Genomic DNA, 20442 nt, shown 5'->3' with positions numbered 1-20442 from the left:
CTCACCTCGACTCGTCCGTCGGGCCATGGCGCCGCGCGGCTGTCAGACCAGCCGCAGGCTAGATAGGCTAAGTAGACAGATGATGGACTAAGATAAATAATGAAAGAAGTATGAACAACAGCTGAAGCGCGACGTGAAATTTCTGTTGCATAGTGTTTTGAGGTTTAATGCTGCCTACCAGTGATTCGTAGCATATTCGTCTTTATCATTAACTAAGACCGTGACAGGTTAATTGTTTTCACTAGATTTTAGATTTATTAGGCAGGTAAGTGCAACTTCCTCTGTAAATATAAATGAGATTTATAAACTTCGAAGGGAACGAGGTAATAAGACTCGTCCGCTACGATCTTTCGGTTGTCGGTTTTCGGCTGCTACTGAATATCCATCGTATGCCAAATGTTTTATTCTGTCTCTTTTCAGCAACGCCGAATTGGCGATTATAATTCACCGATTAAGTACGCTAACGAAATGAACAAAAATCAAATAGTGTGACAACCACAAGAAGCCTAAGACTTGGTACGGACAGTTCCTAGCTTGGCGTTTGTTCTCATTGGTTTTTTTTTCTTTATATATTGAAATATTTTTCCTCTACGCCAACGCGTTAAGACATTCTATCTACTACTGTGCGATAAGCTTACTAGCTAAAGATTCATCTTTCTTTTATCCTGTCGTCCTTAGCACTTGTTCCATTTTTGTTGTTTTTCTTCTTCCTTGTTGTGCAACATAACTTTTCCCAGCCGTGGGAGGAGAGCATCCCCCAGGCCGCACTCAAATTGAAGGGTAGAGTCTACGGCTTTTCCCGGCTAACCATAAACCCCACTACGCCAAAGCGTCATATTCCATCAGTTGAACATTATCATAGATCCGAATGATGCTTCGTGGGTTTTTAGGTAGTCGCACTATCAACTCTGTACACGTTTTCGCTGTGGATTGTTCTTAGCATTTAAAAGCATTGTCCTGATTTTGATATTTCTCAGAGTGCATCATAAATATGTTATAGAGCGATTATTTGGCGATGTTAATGATTCTAATTTGGATCGTCGTCTAAATTAGCGAAAAACCGTTAAAGTTGCTATTTTTTCAAGAGCATAAACTCTTATTTGTATAATGTCAGCTTGTGTGTCCTTGGTCTCTATGTTCTATTTGCATCATCTGAGAGAGTCCCGGTTTCCAAATAATTCTATGATATTTCAAATAACAGTGCTTACTAACGATAGCAGAACGTATTAAGTTGCAAGAACGACTTTAGCATTTACGATAAGGTCTATCCTAGAAAAGTAGCGGTTTCTATAGGTTGAAGCTCACGCACTTTTTCAGCGGCTTTATTGGGAATGTCTGCTATGAGACCTGGTAGACATATCGTTTAAGAACTTCCCCAACCTGGAAAAATTCAAGTAAGCTAATTAGAGCTTTGTGTAAATACGTGTAGTATAGCTTGCATGTCATAAATCATGTCGCATGCCTCAAGACCATAATTAATTGAAATGACTTATGATAATTGTGCCGCGATGAGTGTTTGTCTATTTTCCTGAGCTATTAACGATGGAATCAATACCACCAGTATTTTGTTAAACGCAAATAAAAGATAAATAAGGATTTACTGTTGCTACCAAAAAGTTAATTCGTTTCTTTACTTGCCGCGATTCACGTGGCACTAAGAGCTATTTTTTTCATGAGGTTCATACACGAATCCCGTTTACACCGGGCCTGTTCCTTTAGGTATTTCCGTAGACGTCAGCACTTTGCAACTGAATTCAGATAGACATATTCGTCTGTTCTTACCTTCAGGTTGCGCTACTTTTTTAGCAGCTGACGGGTTCTTTTCTTCTATCTTGCTAAAACATCCACTAAACAATAGGCCATTACTGGCGGCTATCGTTGTAGACCTTTTCAATGGACCTTCGGACATGTTCACATCTTTTAGTTCAGTGAGCGATTCCTCGAAATGTGCTAAGACTGTACTCTAAAACAAGTTTTTACGTATACTGATAATCATACAGTTATTTAGCAAGTGTCTTGCGACTATTCTCTACAGATATACTGAACTATGACGCCGATGATTCACAAGCAATGCTATATGGAGCGTTTACCAGCTTTTTTTTTTTTTTTTTTTTTTTTTATTTAAAGACCAGCTCGTCTTTCACTACAGTCAGATCAGCTGCACTGTTATCGTTATAAATTTTTCCGAAAATTACCGAACCCTCAATGCTACAAAGTTTGGACATAGTAATAAAACAAATATAATACGACGAAATATGAAAAGAATAACGGGAACGGAACTTCGGCGATCTGTTCCAGCGTTATATAACGCGCACCACACTCGTGCCATCTCTGTTAACCGGAAAGACCTAATCAGCGTTTAATACTGCCCCCCAATCGGTATCAGTTTTATAGCGTTACTGACAAAAATGTACGCAATGATTCAACGCAACGATCATTCCAACACACACCAATCATCATCGATAAACGTGTTGTACCGTTTGCTGAGAAATTGCTAAAAGAACTCGAGTTTTTCAAGTAATTTTTTAAATAAGTTTATTATCATACATCTATAGTGTAATATATTCATGTGGATCATATCGCCCTTATTTTTCGCTTTATTGTCGCATTTTTTTATTTTCTGCGTTAATTGCGAAATAATTATTTTTAACTAAACATTATATGTATTAAAAGGTTCCGTTTTATCTACCTTTGGTTTCTTCAAAAAGAAAACTATTTGCTTAGAGAAATATAGAATCTTGGAGATTATAAACCTATACCGGACTCTTTGCGAAATGTTTTAGCTTCTGAGTTCATAATGGGGGGAGACCGAGGAGTTTCTGAATCTGGCGTCAAATTAAATTTGCCACGCTTTTAAAATTTGAGTCATTGGGGTGAATGCCGTCCCGCTTTATGATACCTTCACGGACAGTTACACACATAAACATCGCACTCCTTTTGAAGGGGCGCCCGCAGTGATTTGTTTACTCTGTTGATACTATCCCGTAGGACAGTATGTGAACAGTGAAACGTGTTCCTAATGGTTAAGGTAGAACAGACACCCGAATAAACGGCCCTCTATCTTAGCACAGAGAGATGAACTTTAAAATCTGGCCACACAGGCCATTAGCGATATATTGATTTTCCACGGAAACATATAATGCCAATAAGTCCTTTATGCAGTACGACGTCAACATTCATACTCGCCGTCTACCGTATATGAGCTTCGATTAGATATCTTGCATAGAAAGTGCACGAACTTCTTTTGTTCTACATCCTTCCTGCAGCTTCCTTCAACGCTCTGATTCGAGCAACAGCAAACGACAACCGCCTTGCCAAGTGGTTCCCGGTATAAAATTGATTTATCGAATATTTTAGTTGCTTCTGGCATGGAATGATCATCAACAAGTCAATTAAGAATAGCTTCCTCATCAGTGTCATTAAGGACTGAAGGTATCTAAAGGACGCAGGCAACAGCAAACCCAAATTAGAAGACCAGTTATTGATTACCTATCTGTTTGTGTACCTACTGCTGTTTATGGGGACGATGCGAAACCGTACACATAAGTGAAAAACTAGCAAAAAAATGCTGCTTTTTAGAAATCCCTCGAAAGTGTTTTGATTTTTTAGTCCAGGTTTTAATGTTTTCTTGCCAGGATGCGCCTTATTTCGACTATCATGTTATGACAGATAGTACTTCTCTGAGGCGACTTAAATCAGCGCAGCGATTGCCACATGAAAAACTCAACGGTCAACGATGCGAAAATTCGTTTTTAAACATTCTTACATGTACATGTAACTTCACCTCTCCTAATATACATTTTACCAGTACAGAACGTTCGCTTAGGGAGGGATGAAACTATGATCTACGGTACGCAAGCAGCTCATAAGTCGAGCTGCATAGAACATATGCCGTGAAGTAAGACAGCGATATATTTCAACCAAAGGAACCATTAGAAAATGCTTGATTTTAAAAATTGCCAGGGTTGAAAAATGGATTTTACTTACTACACAATAATGGTCTTTACTACCAAGTTTTATTCAAGTTATCTGTCTCTTACCAGTATAAAAGTCACCGTTATAAATGTGTTCAGATAGTCATAAGCATCTATCTTTAAAGGAGGACTTATTATGGAGGAACGGTTTTAGCTCCTACCTCTCCACCTCGTAAAACAAAAGGTATCAATTAATTGATTATATGCCTCTATAATTCACTCAGGAAAATAATTGCATCATTGAATTGCATCCAATCTTGAAACAAACGCAACTGTTCTGTATAGAAAAAAAAGTGTTTTATTAATACTGGCTTTGAGCAGAAGAAAGGACTCAATTGTCTTTAACCACTTAATGGAACAAGTCATTAAGTTACAGAAGAAACAGCGCAATCCAGTCATAAAGATCATTTAATGTATTCATAAACCCCTTGACATAAACAGTTAATCTTTGCCCGACGTTTGCTAGACTACCGTAAAGGGCATACTACCTGATAAGAGTTTTATGTTGATTATGACCGCCACGAGGACTGATAATAGCATGTTCGCAAATTATATGAATTGGGAGAGGCTGTTTCCTACTAAAAGACGACTCTAGGAATGTTCTTCTAAAACATTCGTTAGAACAAGATAAACGAAAAGGTAAGCATGTAGCACTAGAAGAAAACTCATGGCTTGTACTTATGGGCCTGAAATCATAGCTGTACTTCCGCTCGCATGCAATAAGAGGGTAATATTTAGAGGCCGAAAGCAACCATGAGATGTCTTCTGCAGATGAAACTAGTCGTGTGCCTGTATAGTAACTTGCGCTCATGAAACTCGAGTAGATTTTCAACCTTTCCTCTAATAAAAAGTAACATTATTTCTTACTAGTGTGCAAGATTACGCTGCTTCTAAATGTCCAGTAACTGGCTTAGGACAGCGTGGAATTAAAATTTTTCACTTGGTGGTTTTTAGCCAATGCTTTATTGTTTTTTGCGAATACTCAGGGCAGGAAGGTCGTTATAAGCATAATTTTCGCATACTTTATTTACTATTATCTTTTACACTTGCCTATAGCAAAGGCGCATTCTTTGGAAACTTTGTGCGGATACTGCCAGCAACATATCCACATCGCTTGTATAGGCTTTCATTGAGTGTTGTTGTTATTACTGTTACTTAGATTCTAGCCAATTGTTAGCGCTTTATTCCATATCCCTAACTGTTCTTCTCCGTCTCCGTCACGCAACGACATGTTCGCTATTTCATAACACATCATGATATCACTGTCGTTAATGCTGCCATACGACCTGTGAACAGACCTGGTGGTCTCAAGATGTCGGTCAATTGGTTATCAATTAACTTACCCGGTAGATGAGCAGTCACGTATCTTACGAATCGTGATTTAAGCCAAGTTTCCGCAGTAATCGCAGACTCCGAAAACGTCCTAGTCGAATGTATGAATATTTGAGATACTTCAGGTCACTTTTCTGACGGCTCTCGATCTGAGTTTGGGCTTGATTATGAAATCTTGTGGAATAGTCTAGGCGACGCCTGCGACCTAACGCTAATTTCTTCTATTGGGCCACTGCTTCAAATAACATAGGACGGATACGCTTCGGTGCTGCGTTAAGACCGCATAATTGCCAGCAAAGTATTTAGGACTTAAGTCTGAATTTGGCACAGTATTGAAATTATGCTGCGAATTATTCTAAGTAGGCGTTAGTTTTAATTGTATTGGAAATAATGTTCTGAATATCAACTACATATGGCAAAAGTAACTTCTGTATAACTCTTATAATGGAGATCGCTGGCGGGCAGAATCCCCTCATTATACAACATGGTTTATATACAAGGTCTTTGACAAAGGCGAATATATATATATATATATATATATAACCATTTATACTCACCACGCACCTTTGTTGAAACGATGTAAATTTCCATATACAATACAATTTAGCTTTTAATGTACAGGACGAAACGCTACGGTGGCCCTCCTCTTTTCTGCACCACACTATTCTGGGAGAATAAGCACTTTTAAGCTATGAGTCTGCATGCGATTCTTATACAAAATAGTTGAATTTAAGTAACCGGTCGAACTTTAATTTAATATACCAAACTTATAGCTCTCGAGTGATACATACTTCAAAGCTTTAGGTCTTACGAATATTTAAACTAATCTAATATATCATTTTCAGTTTAATTCAATTGCTGAGGATACGTATTTACGCGTCTCAACATGTTCATCAATGATAAATGGCCACCTGCAGATGCCTAGCGGTCTACAGGACTAAGCCCTTATCGAAGGGTCATCAAAGCAAGATTCCACCTCATATTTCGTTTCCTAGGTATAAAATGGGGATTCTTCGTCCAACGTAGCAAAGCCAATAAGATTGGTTAAACATATTTTTTTCATGTATTTTTTTTTCGAAGACCTTCCGTCGATTAGTGCTCGTGTGGGATACTTGTTGCCGTTCGTCTCTTTCAAATAATAGGCGCGTCCACTTATAATCGTCACCGCCCCGACTGTTTACGTTCTATTCGCTTGACGCCTAAAGTACATGGGCGATACTGGTGATGCCGCAGTACCACAGAAGCAATTGTTGCTGTCTGCGCATCCACTCGAACAGCTGACAAACTCTGGACTATTAGGAGTGATATTCTGTCAGGTTTCAAATCTAACTTATGTTTTTTGAGTACTCCTACCATAGCCCACACACTATATTTGCGATCGCAAATAGAACATAGCTTAGTAAGCAAATATTTTACCACTGTACTATCAGGCATTTTTATTAACAGGCTACCTGCCTAAATGCGTCACTGTTATAACAAAATAGGGATAGTATTTTGGTTAATACTGTATCTCATTAACGAAGAAAAGGTGTCGCTCTCTGGAAATAGTACATCCAATAATTTGAAAATTTGCCCTATCCATATAATGATAACACACAGCTATCTGTACTTGGAAACGTTTAACACAAATAGGAAAAAAGAAAGCAAGCCCTTTAACGAATGCAGATGGCCTGAGAATTTTTTTGTTTAGTGGCTATCCTTCGCACATCTTGATGGTGCTTAAAACTGTAGCGCTTCTAGTTTTCCGGCCATCGTCGAAAGCTCTAAACAATTTCTGTATAGACTAGAACTAGGTGCTGTCCCAGCCTTGTTCAATTGTTTGACAGATACGTACCCTGTTAGGATTACTCTTGAAGTTCTACTCCCTATAGGCTAATATAATAGCACCTCGCTTATCTATCAATCAGGGCAAGGTTACAATCCTTTTCGTTAATGATTTAGCGCGACGCATACTTTAACATGCCCCTGAAAAGGGCAGACTAACTATAAAAAATCAAATATTATCGAGCGCAAAATTCATCCATGAGAATAACTTATCCTTCTGTCCCGTATCTTAGGTTTTTTCCGTTAAAGCCTACAGAAAAACCAACCAGTAATGCTAACTTCATCGAAGAGTCTTGCAGCAGTCTCGTTCCCCTACAAAGAAGCGCCTGACGAGAAAGTAACCCTGGCCATCGCCACCCATTGCAGTAGTGTATCTGGAACCACAAAACGACTACATTTATGCAATAAACGCAGGCGCCCACGTTGATCCGTAATGATACGTTGTGTTGTATCTAAAGAGCACAGATATAAAAAGTAAGAAAGGCAGCAACGGAGCGAATACGTCTTGTTCAGCCAGACGGCCGCTCTCCATTTATTCTTAGTCTGGTTTGAAAAGTTGACGTAACGAATTGTCACTCACAGGATCACATGTTTATATCTATAGTGTGTGTAATAAATAAGCGAAATGCCTTAACAATCAAAACGATCCGACAAGACCTTCTGCAAATTAGCGCCTAAAAATAATGGTTTCAAAGCCAGCTAGTATCTGTTTTATTTCTTCTACATTGACGACCGCACTAGTTGCGTTTTCAAAGCATTCTCGTCCGTTGCAAATTCGTCATTACTATCGCCACTTCAACGGTCAGTATTGACTAACGATTTGTTCTCCAAAAGCGTTCCACACCACTTGCGGGCTCTAAACCCCTTCTCAACGCAGATCGTCACAGCACCCTTTAATATTCCACTTTTCCAGAAAGCAAGAAAAAAATGCCGAATGTTACTCACTTCAAGGCGCCCACATGTAAAATTTTCGTTCGGGTACTCTGCCAACTCGCCTACGTATAGCAGACGAGCGAACGAACGCGACGCTGCAACATAAACTGGGCTTTTTATCGACACCTTGCTGGAACAGTAGTACGATGGAACAACTTTATTTCGATAGAGATTTATTTTAGGCAGGTCTATTCACGAAGGTTGCCATTTACCATTCCCTTATCAAAATCGATTCGTATATTGCAATGCGAGTATAACCTGATTGCTTAGTACTTTTCATCAACTCAACCATGGTCCGATTGTCTCCAACTCTATAAGAGAAGACCCGTTTTCCTAATACGGTCTGCTGAAGACTAAAGTGTTTGAAGGGTGACAGCGCGTTCCAGTTCGCGATTATCATTACCAGCGAAGATATTATGCAAAACTCACTCGTTATATTCTTTATAGATATTAATTGTCAAGAGGAAAATATATGTGGACGTGATGAGTTGTTAGTTCCTATTATTTACACGCTTCGCTCTAAAAACATCAATATTATTTCGACAAGAAAGGTCCGAATGCTGGGCATATTGACGATTTGTACTATGACAACAACTACAATAGTGAGGTACCAAGAGGTGAGTACGAATAATCTATTCTCGAGGATTGGGAATGAAAATTAAAATACTAATGTCGACATAATAGGATCAGTAACGAGCGACTGACTAGCGACAAATGGAGAGCAAGTAGCTTTAAGGATCAACGCAGCGTCTCGTGAGGTCTCGGTGACTCGTACATGCCTTATAAAACTACATATTTGGGAACAGTGCACTCGACCAGGCCTTTGAGCACTTTTCTAGTATATCATTTTGCTATACTTCAATGTCGATGCTACTGATCCTGAGCTCTTGACGCTTTACCGCGTATTTCATTGCAACAACTATTTTATAGAATTGTATAAGTATTGAATAAAGCGCCGAATATGCGCCTGCCCGTAACGTGTACTAGATGTCCCGGAAAAGCGAAGACGTTATTTCTATACTCAATGGTATAGCATACAGCTGCAATACTCAGAGTTTTTTCTAGTTCAAATTGAAACGATTGCTTACGATGTTTTGTAGAACGGGATCGCTAATGCTTTCTGTGATTTTGTCTGTACACGTACAGTGATCGTAGATCGGCGTAGCCGATGCTAAGCGTTTGTCCACTGTGTGTTCGTTTCCATTCCGTTGGTGTACCTATAAACTTTTTTTTTGTTATTACTTTACATCTTGAGATCTGAAACGTTGTACACGAAACTGTTATGCTGTCTAACAGAGAGCTGTCTGTGACAGTTTATATATGATTCCGATTTTCGTAAACTATGAAATAGATTTCACTAATATTTGTCACATCTTGAAGAACAGCTCCCGTAGCTGATGTACGAACTGGTCAGGTGAAAACGGCGTAAAATACCGTGCCTTATCTATCTTTGATTGACATCGACTAACTGAAACTGGGCTGCATGTTCTTAAATAAAACAAAAAAATCTGAACCTTCTTAGTAAATTTCGAACGGAGCTTGTTCAGCTTAACAAAGTACAAGTGTTCGAAATCAACGTTTTTCGTAATTAATTTAATTTAAATTGTGATAACTCACCTCGACTTCGCCGAACTCGTTTTATCAAAGAATTTAGTTAGCTGGGTTTGAGCAATTCGCCAGCTTTAAGTAAAGCCTGTTCAGTTTAGGGATACGAACACGGAATGAAGTAGACTTACTACCTTTCGATCAAATATCAGCCAGATCGCTTTCAAAAATATATTGGATTCGTTGAACAGCTCTTACTGTTTTGTAATCGATCATTTGTTACTAGTCAAAGAGCTCTGAGCTTGTGGTCACCGTTTTCTTCAAATTAGACTTTTTTTCTCGTCAATTTAGCGTGTCGAGCAAACGCGCCCTTTTCAAAAATACGACCATTTTATCTTTCATAGCCATCTTTAGCACACATAATCGCTGTAGTATGACATGACAAATCAAAGTCATATAAAACAAAAACAAAAAACTAAAAGATAGCATACGAAAGACAACACGTTCAAAAAGCTATTAACGAAAGGTAAAAATAGATTAAACTTCTATTCGTTAATTTCTTCTTAATCTCTGGCTAGAAAAACACCCTTTTCATACTGAGATTCTTCCTAAGAGGCACACACGTACTACTAAATGGATAGGGCATCAAATTTACGGTCATGATGTCCCGATTTTAAGCTAAATTATTTTCCAGTTAAACTCGCAATGTCAGACCCCGTGCTATTGTACGTAGCAGCGTGCATGCCTTTACGTAATACATCCGCAATTTGACCCGACCTGTGCCGCAGGCAATGTTGCCGAACGTTATGTAAGTTGGGTGCTGGCTTTCAGGTTGTGCCTTTTAGAAAATAGGCAATGACTCTAACTTATTATGCGTGCGAGACGCATACTTATACGACAAATGTCCAGGACCAAACTCGCTATCATACCTGACGGAGGGAAGGTAAAAGTGATGCAAGTTCATAATGGCCAGCATCGCGTAATCTCTACTTCCTCTAAGTAACGATAATTAAACAAACTTTATTATAATCGTAGAATATTTAAATATGTTTTTCCATGAATTTGTTAGCATAGTGTAAAATGTTTATTATTCCGCACATAATACAGAGAAGACGCAGGTAACTGTTTATCTTTTTACAAACTTCATCAACATGTATGACCTCTCGGAAGAACATCTGATACAGGCATCCGGTTATCTGTGAAGCGGTCCAGTTTTCTAGTCGCTCGTTGGCCCGCCGTTGATTTTTTTTTGAATCGAGACAAACAGAATCGTATGATTCGGTCGAGCGGGACGAAAGACGCCGAAAATCATAATTGAGCTTTATTGGCGCCCTGCAGTCTCGTCTGATTTCGTTTTTGCAACTCACGTACGTGCAATTTCCAAAATGACGGTGGGGAAAGGGAGAAGCTTAAGGATGTGAAAGAAGATATTACTTCATGGATGCAGGATACATACGTCGGTGCTTGCGTGAAGTTCAACAGTCTGTTCAAATGACATTATATACAAAATGATAAGTTGAAGCTCTGGCAGATCAAGGTCTTTAACTCTTCAAATTGACCTTTTTGCCAATATTTGCTTTTTCGAAATATCTATTCATGGGCATTTATAGTTTATTTGTATGAACATTTGAGCATAGTTCGTGAGAAGGTAGATTGCTTGCAATCACCGAAAAGCTACAAACGGAATCATATTTAGAAATAGAGGAGTAAATATAGTATCGAATTTTTAACGTGAATTTAAATGTTGCCAGTTTTTCAGTCTTTCTAGCAATACTTACAGACTACTCTTTTGGCGCCTATATCTGGGCAGCTAGCAATTCTCTAAGCACACTAAAAGTACTATAGAAGCTTTTGTCGGAAAAGTTGCGACAGATCAGCGCCTAGATACAGATTAAAAAGCAGCGGGTGCTGATGGCGCAAACGTTTCACTTACCTTTGCAGCGGGAAATAGAGAATCCGACATGTGGTGTACAGCATCAAATGGTTAAATAGGACATCGATTCCCTGTATTGGGTAGGCGCTCTCTCAACCTTTCCACCGACTCTGATTTCGTACACTTTTTTTTCTATGGACCTTATTTTGCAATAGGATTATATATTATGTTCTCAACATATTGCCAATGCTGTGCGCCTAGATGCACCAGTTTGACGTGGTAACGGACGAGTCAAGCAATAGACACTCAATCATGGGTCACATGTATTTAAATGTATAGCTGAACAATGATTTAAACAAACGATGCTTTCTTCAGAGTCGATATTCTGAAAGTCGAGAGTATAATAAGAAAAAAACGATTGATCGGTTTGTTGCACGTTAATTCAGATCACGCCAGATTAACATATCCTTGAAAATACAGAGAGTCAAAAGCTGATCTTTCAACTTGTACAAACGCATACCCCATAAACACACCGTCAAGAACGATTCGTTGTACTCACAAAAAAACATAGCCTATTGCAAAATGTTGCTCAATCCGAACTCGTCTTTCTGCGTTTCTATTAGCTCAAACAGATTTTAATGAACCAAGTTAATAGAAACGTAACTTATCGTATCTGATGGAACTTGTTAAATCGAATATCGCATGTTACAACAGCAATAACTGTGCTAAGCACTTTTGCAGGATAACACGTTATGAAATAAAACATGTACTCTTACGGTTCAAATCGTATCATGGAAATGATGAGCTGATAAATCGGACACTCATAACGTAATTACGAAAAGATCGTCTATGTAAAAGCCGGTCTAGTACAGCGCTACGGACCTTGACCAACGTTTTCGCTTATCGCTTGGTAGAATAATAAAATTAAATTTCATTAATTACAAAATACTTCACTAGAAAAAAACATACATATATATTCTATTTATTTAAAAAATTAGTTGGACCTTATTTAGAAATTGTTAGATTTAATGCAGTCGCCAAATTAATAATTTTCGAAATTGTTATTAGTAGTGTCGAAACAACTACTGTTACTACAGTTATTCTCTCCCATGGCTCTTGAAGTAAACAGTACTTGCACAACGTTTTTCGTTGCAGAATCCCTGACTGACGAATGTTTTGTCCATAAGAAGAATAAAGAAGCAAAACATACATGAGGGTCCTAGGTTAAGAGTAGACTCTAGCTAGCAGGCCCCGCTATTTTCATTCCGGCCGTTCATTTCCTTTTGACGGTTACCAAGGCTAGTCGTGTTGCTCGGTGACGGTCTTGTCTCAGCCCCTGTTCAAGCTAACGCCTCCGTTCAGTGTGATCTTTGCAGATGTATCCACTTAATGTAAAATTGACATTTACAGAACTGTTCTTTACTAGAATGCGCTGTAATTGTAAGATTTTCCTCAAGGGAATCTAAGCTGACGGTAAACAAGGAGTTCCTCCAACTTATATAAACAAAGTACATCATAATAGGATTATCATATTAATAGTCAATAGGTGTAGTAGTAATTAACGGCGGCAATACGCACTTCTCTCATCTATATTAAGCGTTGCATGATCTGCTACATCCAATACTAGTCCTATATGCAAAATGGGTCTACGCGGAAAACAATGCTGAAGCTTTGACAGCTAGATAGATAGATGAATAGATAGATAGATAGATAGATAGGCAGATTAAGTTGAGAACGAAGATATAAATTTTACATTTTGGCATATCATAGTTTCTAGGCATCTTCTTTCTGGCCAATTGTTTGAGTTCAAGCGGCTTTAATGGGTGTTTCGCACGTGACACGATCGCAAGTCTGTGCCTCTGAAAAGATTATATATTTACGACTCCGTACAGAAAAACGTGCTGGTTATTGGTATATATTTTCGATAATATAAAGAAACAATACAAGCAATTTCAGGTATACCTCGCAAAGCTTTTGAAAGCGAAATTCTGGTGTTGCTTTCCATTCTAGTCCGTTGGGTGTAATGTAATGAAAACTACTCTATTGAGAGAATGACTACTTGTTTTAAAACGTATTTGAAAAAATTGGCAACTATCGTTCATTTAAAGAAAGAGCGTCTTTAGATCTCGGATATTCAAGTCGGTCTTGACGAATAGTAAAAATATCTTTGTTAGATCTTTATCGTTGCACCAGTTCATGGCCTATATGACGTTGTCAGTCATAAAGCGGGCCTTGAACGTGGTTTGATGCTCTGTTATTTCTCTATTGTTTAGCTATTCTTATAACTAGAACTGCTGGCACGCACGAGTCGGTCTATCCATGTAGCATACATGCTTAACAAATTGCTTGTTAATCCAATTGAACGTACTTGGCCATACGCTTAAAGGTGATCGAGATAAAACTCAATATGGTGACATTAAGAAGATCAACTGAAATACACTGTCAATTGTTGCACTCATGATCTGGGTGCTTCTGATCACTGATGGACAGCCCGTTAAGTTTCATTCTACTTATCCTTTGAGATGTCGACGAATCTGGTTTACGAAGAGGACAAGGGTTGTTGACTATCGGCGCAGTTCGGTGAATTCAGCTCAGGAAACGTATACCCCACCGAAAAGTTGAATGTTCTTCTAGAACTCCTCACTACAAAAACTATGTAAATGGTAATGTACTGTTTAAATAGATACACGGAAATTAGCGAAGTTTGTTTTTTTTAGTAATAAGCAATCTTCACGCTTCGCGCGTATGCTGCAACGGAGCTTCGTCGAAATTGAGTGAAAAGCATATCTGATTCCATTGTGGACGCCATTTCCGCAGATATGGTTACTTAGACGTTTTGCGTCGTAGGCGTATGTATATATATAAATATATATATATATGCTATATTATACTGAAGGTTACGTAGTTGTACCTATTTTTTCCCAGCTCGCGATATGAAAAATGTAATGATTCAGGCAAAAACGCCATATTAATAAAGAGGGGAAGAGTCAGTTTTCAGGCATAAGAGAGCTATCATTGAACGATGCTAAGCAGTTTGTCCTTCATTTTATGTTCCACTTGGCAATCTATTTTAGATTTGCAAATAGTAAAATCCCAAGTTTGAACCACTGAAGTTAGGCTTGAAATCTGGAGCTTCACTTACGACTTCGTTCACACTATATCGTTGAACGATTCAAACCTGCGAAGTCTGTAGTATAATAAAGAAATTAGATACTTTTTTTTAAAGCACAGCGCTTATATTCTATACCTTGTGTCTTGCTTTTTATGCTTTGTAATTAACCGACCGCGATTTTTATATTAATAATATGAAGCGATAAAAACGGCAAGGGCAATGATGATAATGATGATTGTTAATTATTTTGGTGTCTCGCCAACGCCGACATCTTGGTCTTCTCTACAAAACCGGTCTAATACGAATTCAGCCTTTTCTCCTTTTTCTGATCCGTATTCAAGTCACGTACGCACTCGCATATGTATAATCAAAAAAAAACGAGGAGTTGCGGCGACAAAGCAGATATCAACAGATTTCACGAGCTGTTTTTCTTTCCCCGCTGAAGGCGCCCCGCAGTCTACCAGAGCTACTGCTTTGATTGTGATTGCCACTCGTTGCATTTTCGTATTTGTAATCGTGGCTCCCAGATTTGGCTAAACTTTAAGTATGACAGCAGCACTGGGTAGCAGTTCGAATCCAAAATCATCAGACGTCATGCTCTCAACGCGTCTTCTTTTTTTACCAAGTATTGAATATCATTGTAGCCAACACCAATATAAACTAATAAAGTAGAGAAAATATGGGTTCTAGCCCCAGTCATCAATCCGGACCTTCTCAACCGGATCCTCCGTGTGGACTCGCAGCTTTCCGATGTGTGTTGTCGCAGAGATAAGAGTCGATCCGCTAAAATGAAATGAGCCGGACAAGCAAAGCAACCGACTAACCGACAAACGTAAAGCCAGACAAAGAAGAATTATATATATATATATAGGGCTCGGCACCTTTAAATAGACGAGCTTTGGTAGGTTGCTTGTCATAACGGCCACCCTTGATTCTACGAAACCAAGTGTTTTTTTTTCTAGAACAAATCTGACATGGTAGAGAACAAGGCGAATTTGAACGAAAATGAGCTATTATCTAATCTATTTTCGGGCTGGATGAATTCCCACCGAGATAAAAAAAAAAAAGCTTCATGTTATGTTCCGAATCGACGGTATTCATTATCGCCAATTTTCATGCGATTTTTGAAAAATCCGAGAAAAACTTCCATGAGGCAGACAAGGAGGTCCTCAATAGGTTTTAGATTTACCGAGCTCAAACATTCGTCAAAATAATTCAAAAAACCTTTTCTGATACAGTGAAATGAACGGCCCTCCTGGAGAGGATAATATCAATCGTCAATTGGGTAGTTCAAATGTATTGGAATAATTTATTTTAAAAAGTTTTTTCATCTATTAGACTTATGGGTGATTTTGGATATATATATGTGTATGTGTGACTAATAGTGGATACGATAGTATAAGGCGGTCCCGTTGCTACGAATTGTAGAGTCCAGTATACAGCACGTACCTTAGGTGAACCAACTAAGCGTGCATGTAACTTTAAAGTTGAAAAAATCCTCTACACAACCTTTAAAATCATATCTAGATGTTTTTGTTCTTATCATAGTGTCTAAAATAAAAGTATATTTTAAATCTATATATATATATATATATACATGTGCACTGTAGGCCTAGCTCGGCGAATCACTTAGAATTCGTTGGACAAATAATAGTGGTTATTATTGTGCGCGTTTATAAAAAGCCAGGGAGCGCAGTTAGCGCACTCAGTTGCGTTACTTGCCTCCTTCGCGACCTCCTTCATCCAAGGACGCCTCGTACTTGTGGGGTACCTCATAATGAATATCGTGTAACTTACATCTTCGAGTATATACACTATGTGCAACACTGTACCAAATATCAATGGAAGATCTCAAATCTTGAGTCATCGTTTCTTCATCTTTGCCTATCGTCCGTTCAATAATTACGGCGTAGTCATATACGATGTGAATGCGTTTAAATAGAAGTTTAACAAAACACCCCTTTTTTTTTTCTAAATAAGTTTCGTTTGTAACGGTCGGCAAGAAGTCGAGAGCAACAATTCGGTACAAGGAAAAAGCATTCACAAAGGGGTGGAAATTTACTTCGAGTAAGTTACCTTGATAAGGTACCATGTGATGTCTGCTGCAGAAAATATAAATTGTTAACATGAGCTTACATGTTAACATGTGAGGTAACACATCGCCTCAACCCTAAATCGATTTTCTCCTGAAAGGAAAACTTACTTTCCGTTAATTCCACGCTTAGTGTTCCACTATAGTTTGAAAATTACGTTCGTATACATTTAGTGCTCGCACGCTATGCTCTTGCAGAGTAGACTGGGCACCGACAAATTTGAAGTGCGTAAATATCTTCTTTAATTGAAGTGTCTCATCGCGGACTTCAGAATCATACACTATTGAACACCGACGATATGGAATAACGCATTGGTCAGACCAACCAATATAACAAATAATATTACTGAGCTCGAACCGAACAGAATTTTTTTGTGTAGGCTGTTTTTATTAAAGTTTCAATCATTCTTCACTAGTTACCATATCCTTGACGGAAATTCATAGGTGAAAATGCGTGTAAATAAGGTGACATACGCCAGTCAGTCTAATTGGAGTATTAATATGCACCGAAGGTCTTTGTTTGATACCTTTTGACACTCAATACGTTCTGCTTTATTATAGTGAAAAAGTGCCGGCCTAGCTGTATCATAAGGACCATGTGGCTTTATAATGTACAATTAGGAAGGCCAACCAATGTTCGTATACACACATATATTCGTCGCGTATACTCTGTCCGCTTAAGCCGGCGTCATGACCTGCAGGAGCTTTCAGTGTCATTTAGCCACACGGATAAAAATCTCCTAATCGAATTTTCTGCGTCTGGAAATGATAAGCGAGCTTTATGTAGTCGTCATCGGGTACTGCCGAGGGAGCCAGATCGACGTTCTGGGTAATATATATTAATAATATCGACAATGAGCTGTTGATAATAGGCAGATTTTAATCACCGATCATTCACCCCACAGATAGGCTTGGCAGATTGGACTGGTAAAATTATTTTTCTTTTATCGCTGCTCTTGAGTTCACCACAGACAGCATCTGTATAATTGTAATACTGTGCTACCTGTATTCTACTCTAGTCAAACCGTTTTTCGCGTTATCAATCATGCTCGAGAGACCAGAAATGTTAGTTGGACGGACTTTGACTCTGTTAGGTTAAAATAGTTAATTTTTTTTTTCCAGAAACGACAGCTGACGGTTAGCTAGCTGTAAAACTACACGAGGAAACATATCCTCTTTAAGATCCTCTGGCTAAACATGATCTTTCACCGTCATCAAAGAGACAAATGATACAAACGAACGACGTACATTACATTCTACTTTCTTAATTACCTAGAATACATCATCACTATTGCTGTTCCTCGCTTAACTTATAATCAGATTTGTGCTATAAGAAATAATTCTAACTTGGCTTCAACTATTCCGATATTTACCATTCTGTAACACTTTTCATGATCTCATCGCTTTGTGTTAATAAGAACAACATTTATCGTGTGAGCGTCCATTAAAGTACTAACAGCATCACGGTCATAATATTATATAAGAACATTGTGTGAATCCTCTGGCCTTATTTGTGGACAACAAGAGACTTAAGCTTGAATACAGGCTAAATAACAAATGATCATGACGAAACAGAATTAGGCCATCCGTGGAACAAACAGAGTTTCTTAATTAAGCCACATTGTAGGTTCGCAGGAATTAAAAAACGGGCCAGAATACGTTATTCCATCAAAAAGCAGAAGCTCCTCGAGTCTGTCGATCTGGACATAAAATGCATCGAAAAATTTACCTAGGTTACTGCCATGACGTTGAACAATTCCTACCGCTTGGCATACTTTGGGCCTACCCAAATTGAATCCAAACGATACATGGTGATATTATAATGATGATATTATTGCAAAAATAACAGTTGTCTGAGCATTTTCTGTCTTATTCTCCCTTTGCAGATTTTTTTATTCGTTTACCTTATCGGCATAATAATGAGAAATACATCTTTCAGGGAAGCCAATATTACCATTATAATGGACTGAAGATAGAAAAGAGGTTTAATTAATATAATGTTCTATATAAGGTACTTGGTATCATGAAACAAACCTTGATAATGAAAGAAAGAAATCAATAGATAAAATATTCAGATGAAACAATTATTACCAAAATAAAAGCTAAATATCAATAGTTATCTAATCGTAAGGCTAACATATGTTCGGCCGATGATTTTGATGGCAAACGTTCTCAGTATTCTGCTTTCGTTCGATTATTGGCAAAATATTGGTTTTTGGTAGCGGAAATGTTTTGAATGAATAAATGTTTCGCCGGTTGACTATGGGCCGGAATTGGGGACGTCAGTTATTAGGAATTTACATATCGATATGAAAAGGATATTTGGTAGGCCGCTTGGGGCAAACTTCACTATTGAAATGAAGTGTTCATGACTTTTATAGACCAAATAACGCCTCAGTTCGAAACATCGATTTTGTTCAGTTGTTTGTTCGATCTAACGCCTGTACAAGGACCCAAAAGTGCGCCCCAGTAAAATCACGAAAATGGCCTATTAGCCGGCCTTTTTTGATGCTTAAATCAAAGTAGATGTCTCTAAATATTTGAGAAATAGAAACTATCGGTTGGAGCTAGCGCTCATTGTAGACAGCATCCTCATTGACAGTAACGAATACATGAAGCGAGCGCGGCACAATAAGTCTCAACTAGCAGTGTTTATCCACATGAAAAACAAGCCGAAATAGAACTATGAACTAGATCTACTTAAGAAGCGTTTGTGTTTTTTTTTTTTACTACCTTTTTATTCCGCAATAGGTTCCAGTATACAGGTCACGACATAGTACAATAGGTCCTGATACACCTTAAAAAATCATTAAACAGTATAATTTTCATATGCCCATCCAAGAAAGTCGCTCTAAGTGGACCGTCTATGTTATGAAATCTCTATATTATCGTTATTGTATAATAATGGCACAAAATACCTTACATAAATATGTATTGGTAATTATTCAGCAAAGTATGATGCTAACAAGTCTTACTTGTGAGGTCGTTGAAGCAGGTGATCGCATATTCAGCTTTTTCATTGACTACGTACGACGACTACAAATAACGGACGGATATTTTTGAATTCGAAATTTAAAAGACGTCTCTTCGCAGAGCGGGAACAACTTCGAAGAAAATCGACAGGCTAATTCATGCTGCATTTTGTCACCGGTGGGTTAATGGCAATTTGGGATGCATGGCCCATGTGAACGTGCATTTATGCGCCTGTTGCAATAGTTGCACAAACATTATACGGTGTGTCTGCGAATACCTTCTTATATTATTGATTATTAACAATTGCTGAACACATCTAAATATGAGAAAGGGAATAAAAAACGGAGAGGGCAGAGAACCTTTAAAGGTACCATTAAATATTTGATTTCCATTGAATACTGCATTACTAACTGTGTAGCCAATATACCCTCTTGTTGTTATCTATTTATTTATTAACTGCACAGAATAGACGAAATGTCACAAAATCAATAACGTAGGATAGTGTTCATTCCTTATCAATGATGAGTCAAAAACGAAAATCTAGTTGAACTCACAGCAACAAGTCACTGGTTCCTGCTGATTGTAGCTAAGAAGGAATTTCAAATTAAAGCGATAGGGCTTGTGATGTGATAGAAAATACCATATCTGATGAGTGCGGTCAGCTATTAATGTAAAAAAATTAAAAATACCTTAGCCACGGAAGGCCACGGTTCATTAAAACCGCTTACTCATCTGAAGTCGGGGGTGAAGTGAGCCAATGCCGTTATCAGTCTTTTGCTGGTAT

At 38.2% G+C, this 20442-nt stretch overlaps 1 long non-coding RNA gene across 2 annotated transcripts; it reads right to left on the bottom strand.

Moving 5' to 3' along the window:
- Positions 1-10678: 10678 nt before the first annotated feature.
- On the bottom strand, positions 10679-19969 carry LOC111247714 (uncharacterized). 2 transcript variants are annotated; one of them, XR_015324096.1, is made up of 4 exons: positions 19661-19969; positions 19419-19482; positions 11542-11866; positions 10679-11091 (listed from the first exon to the last, which is right to left on the bottom strand). It is a non-coding gene; the product is annotated as an uncharacterized LOC111247714 (long non-coding RNA). The 2 variants fall into 2 exon arrangements; XR_002672235.2 differs by lacking the exons at positions 10679-11091; positions 11542-11866 and adding an exon at positions 17033-17444.
- Positions 19970-20442: the final 473 nt, after the last annotated feature.

The sequence above is a fragment of the Varroa destructor genome, unplaced genomic scaffold, assembly GCF_002443255.2.
Source record: "Varroa destructor unplaced genomic scaffold, Vdes_3.0 BEIS01000003.1, whole genome shotgun sequence".
In the NCBI taxonomy this organism is placed as follows: Eukaryota; Metazoa; Arthropoda; class Arachnida; order Mesostigmata; family Varroidae; genus Varroa; species Varroa destructor.
Note: the sequence above shows the minus strand (reverse complement) of the source record. Positions and strands in the feature narration are given on the sequence as shown.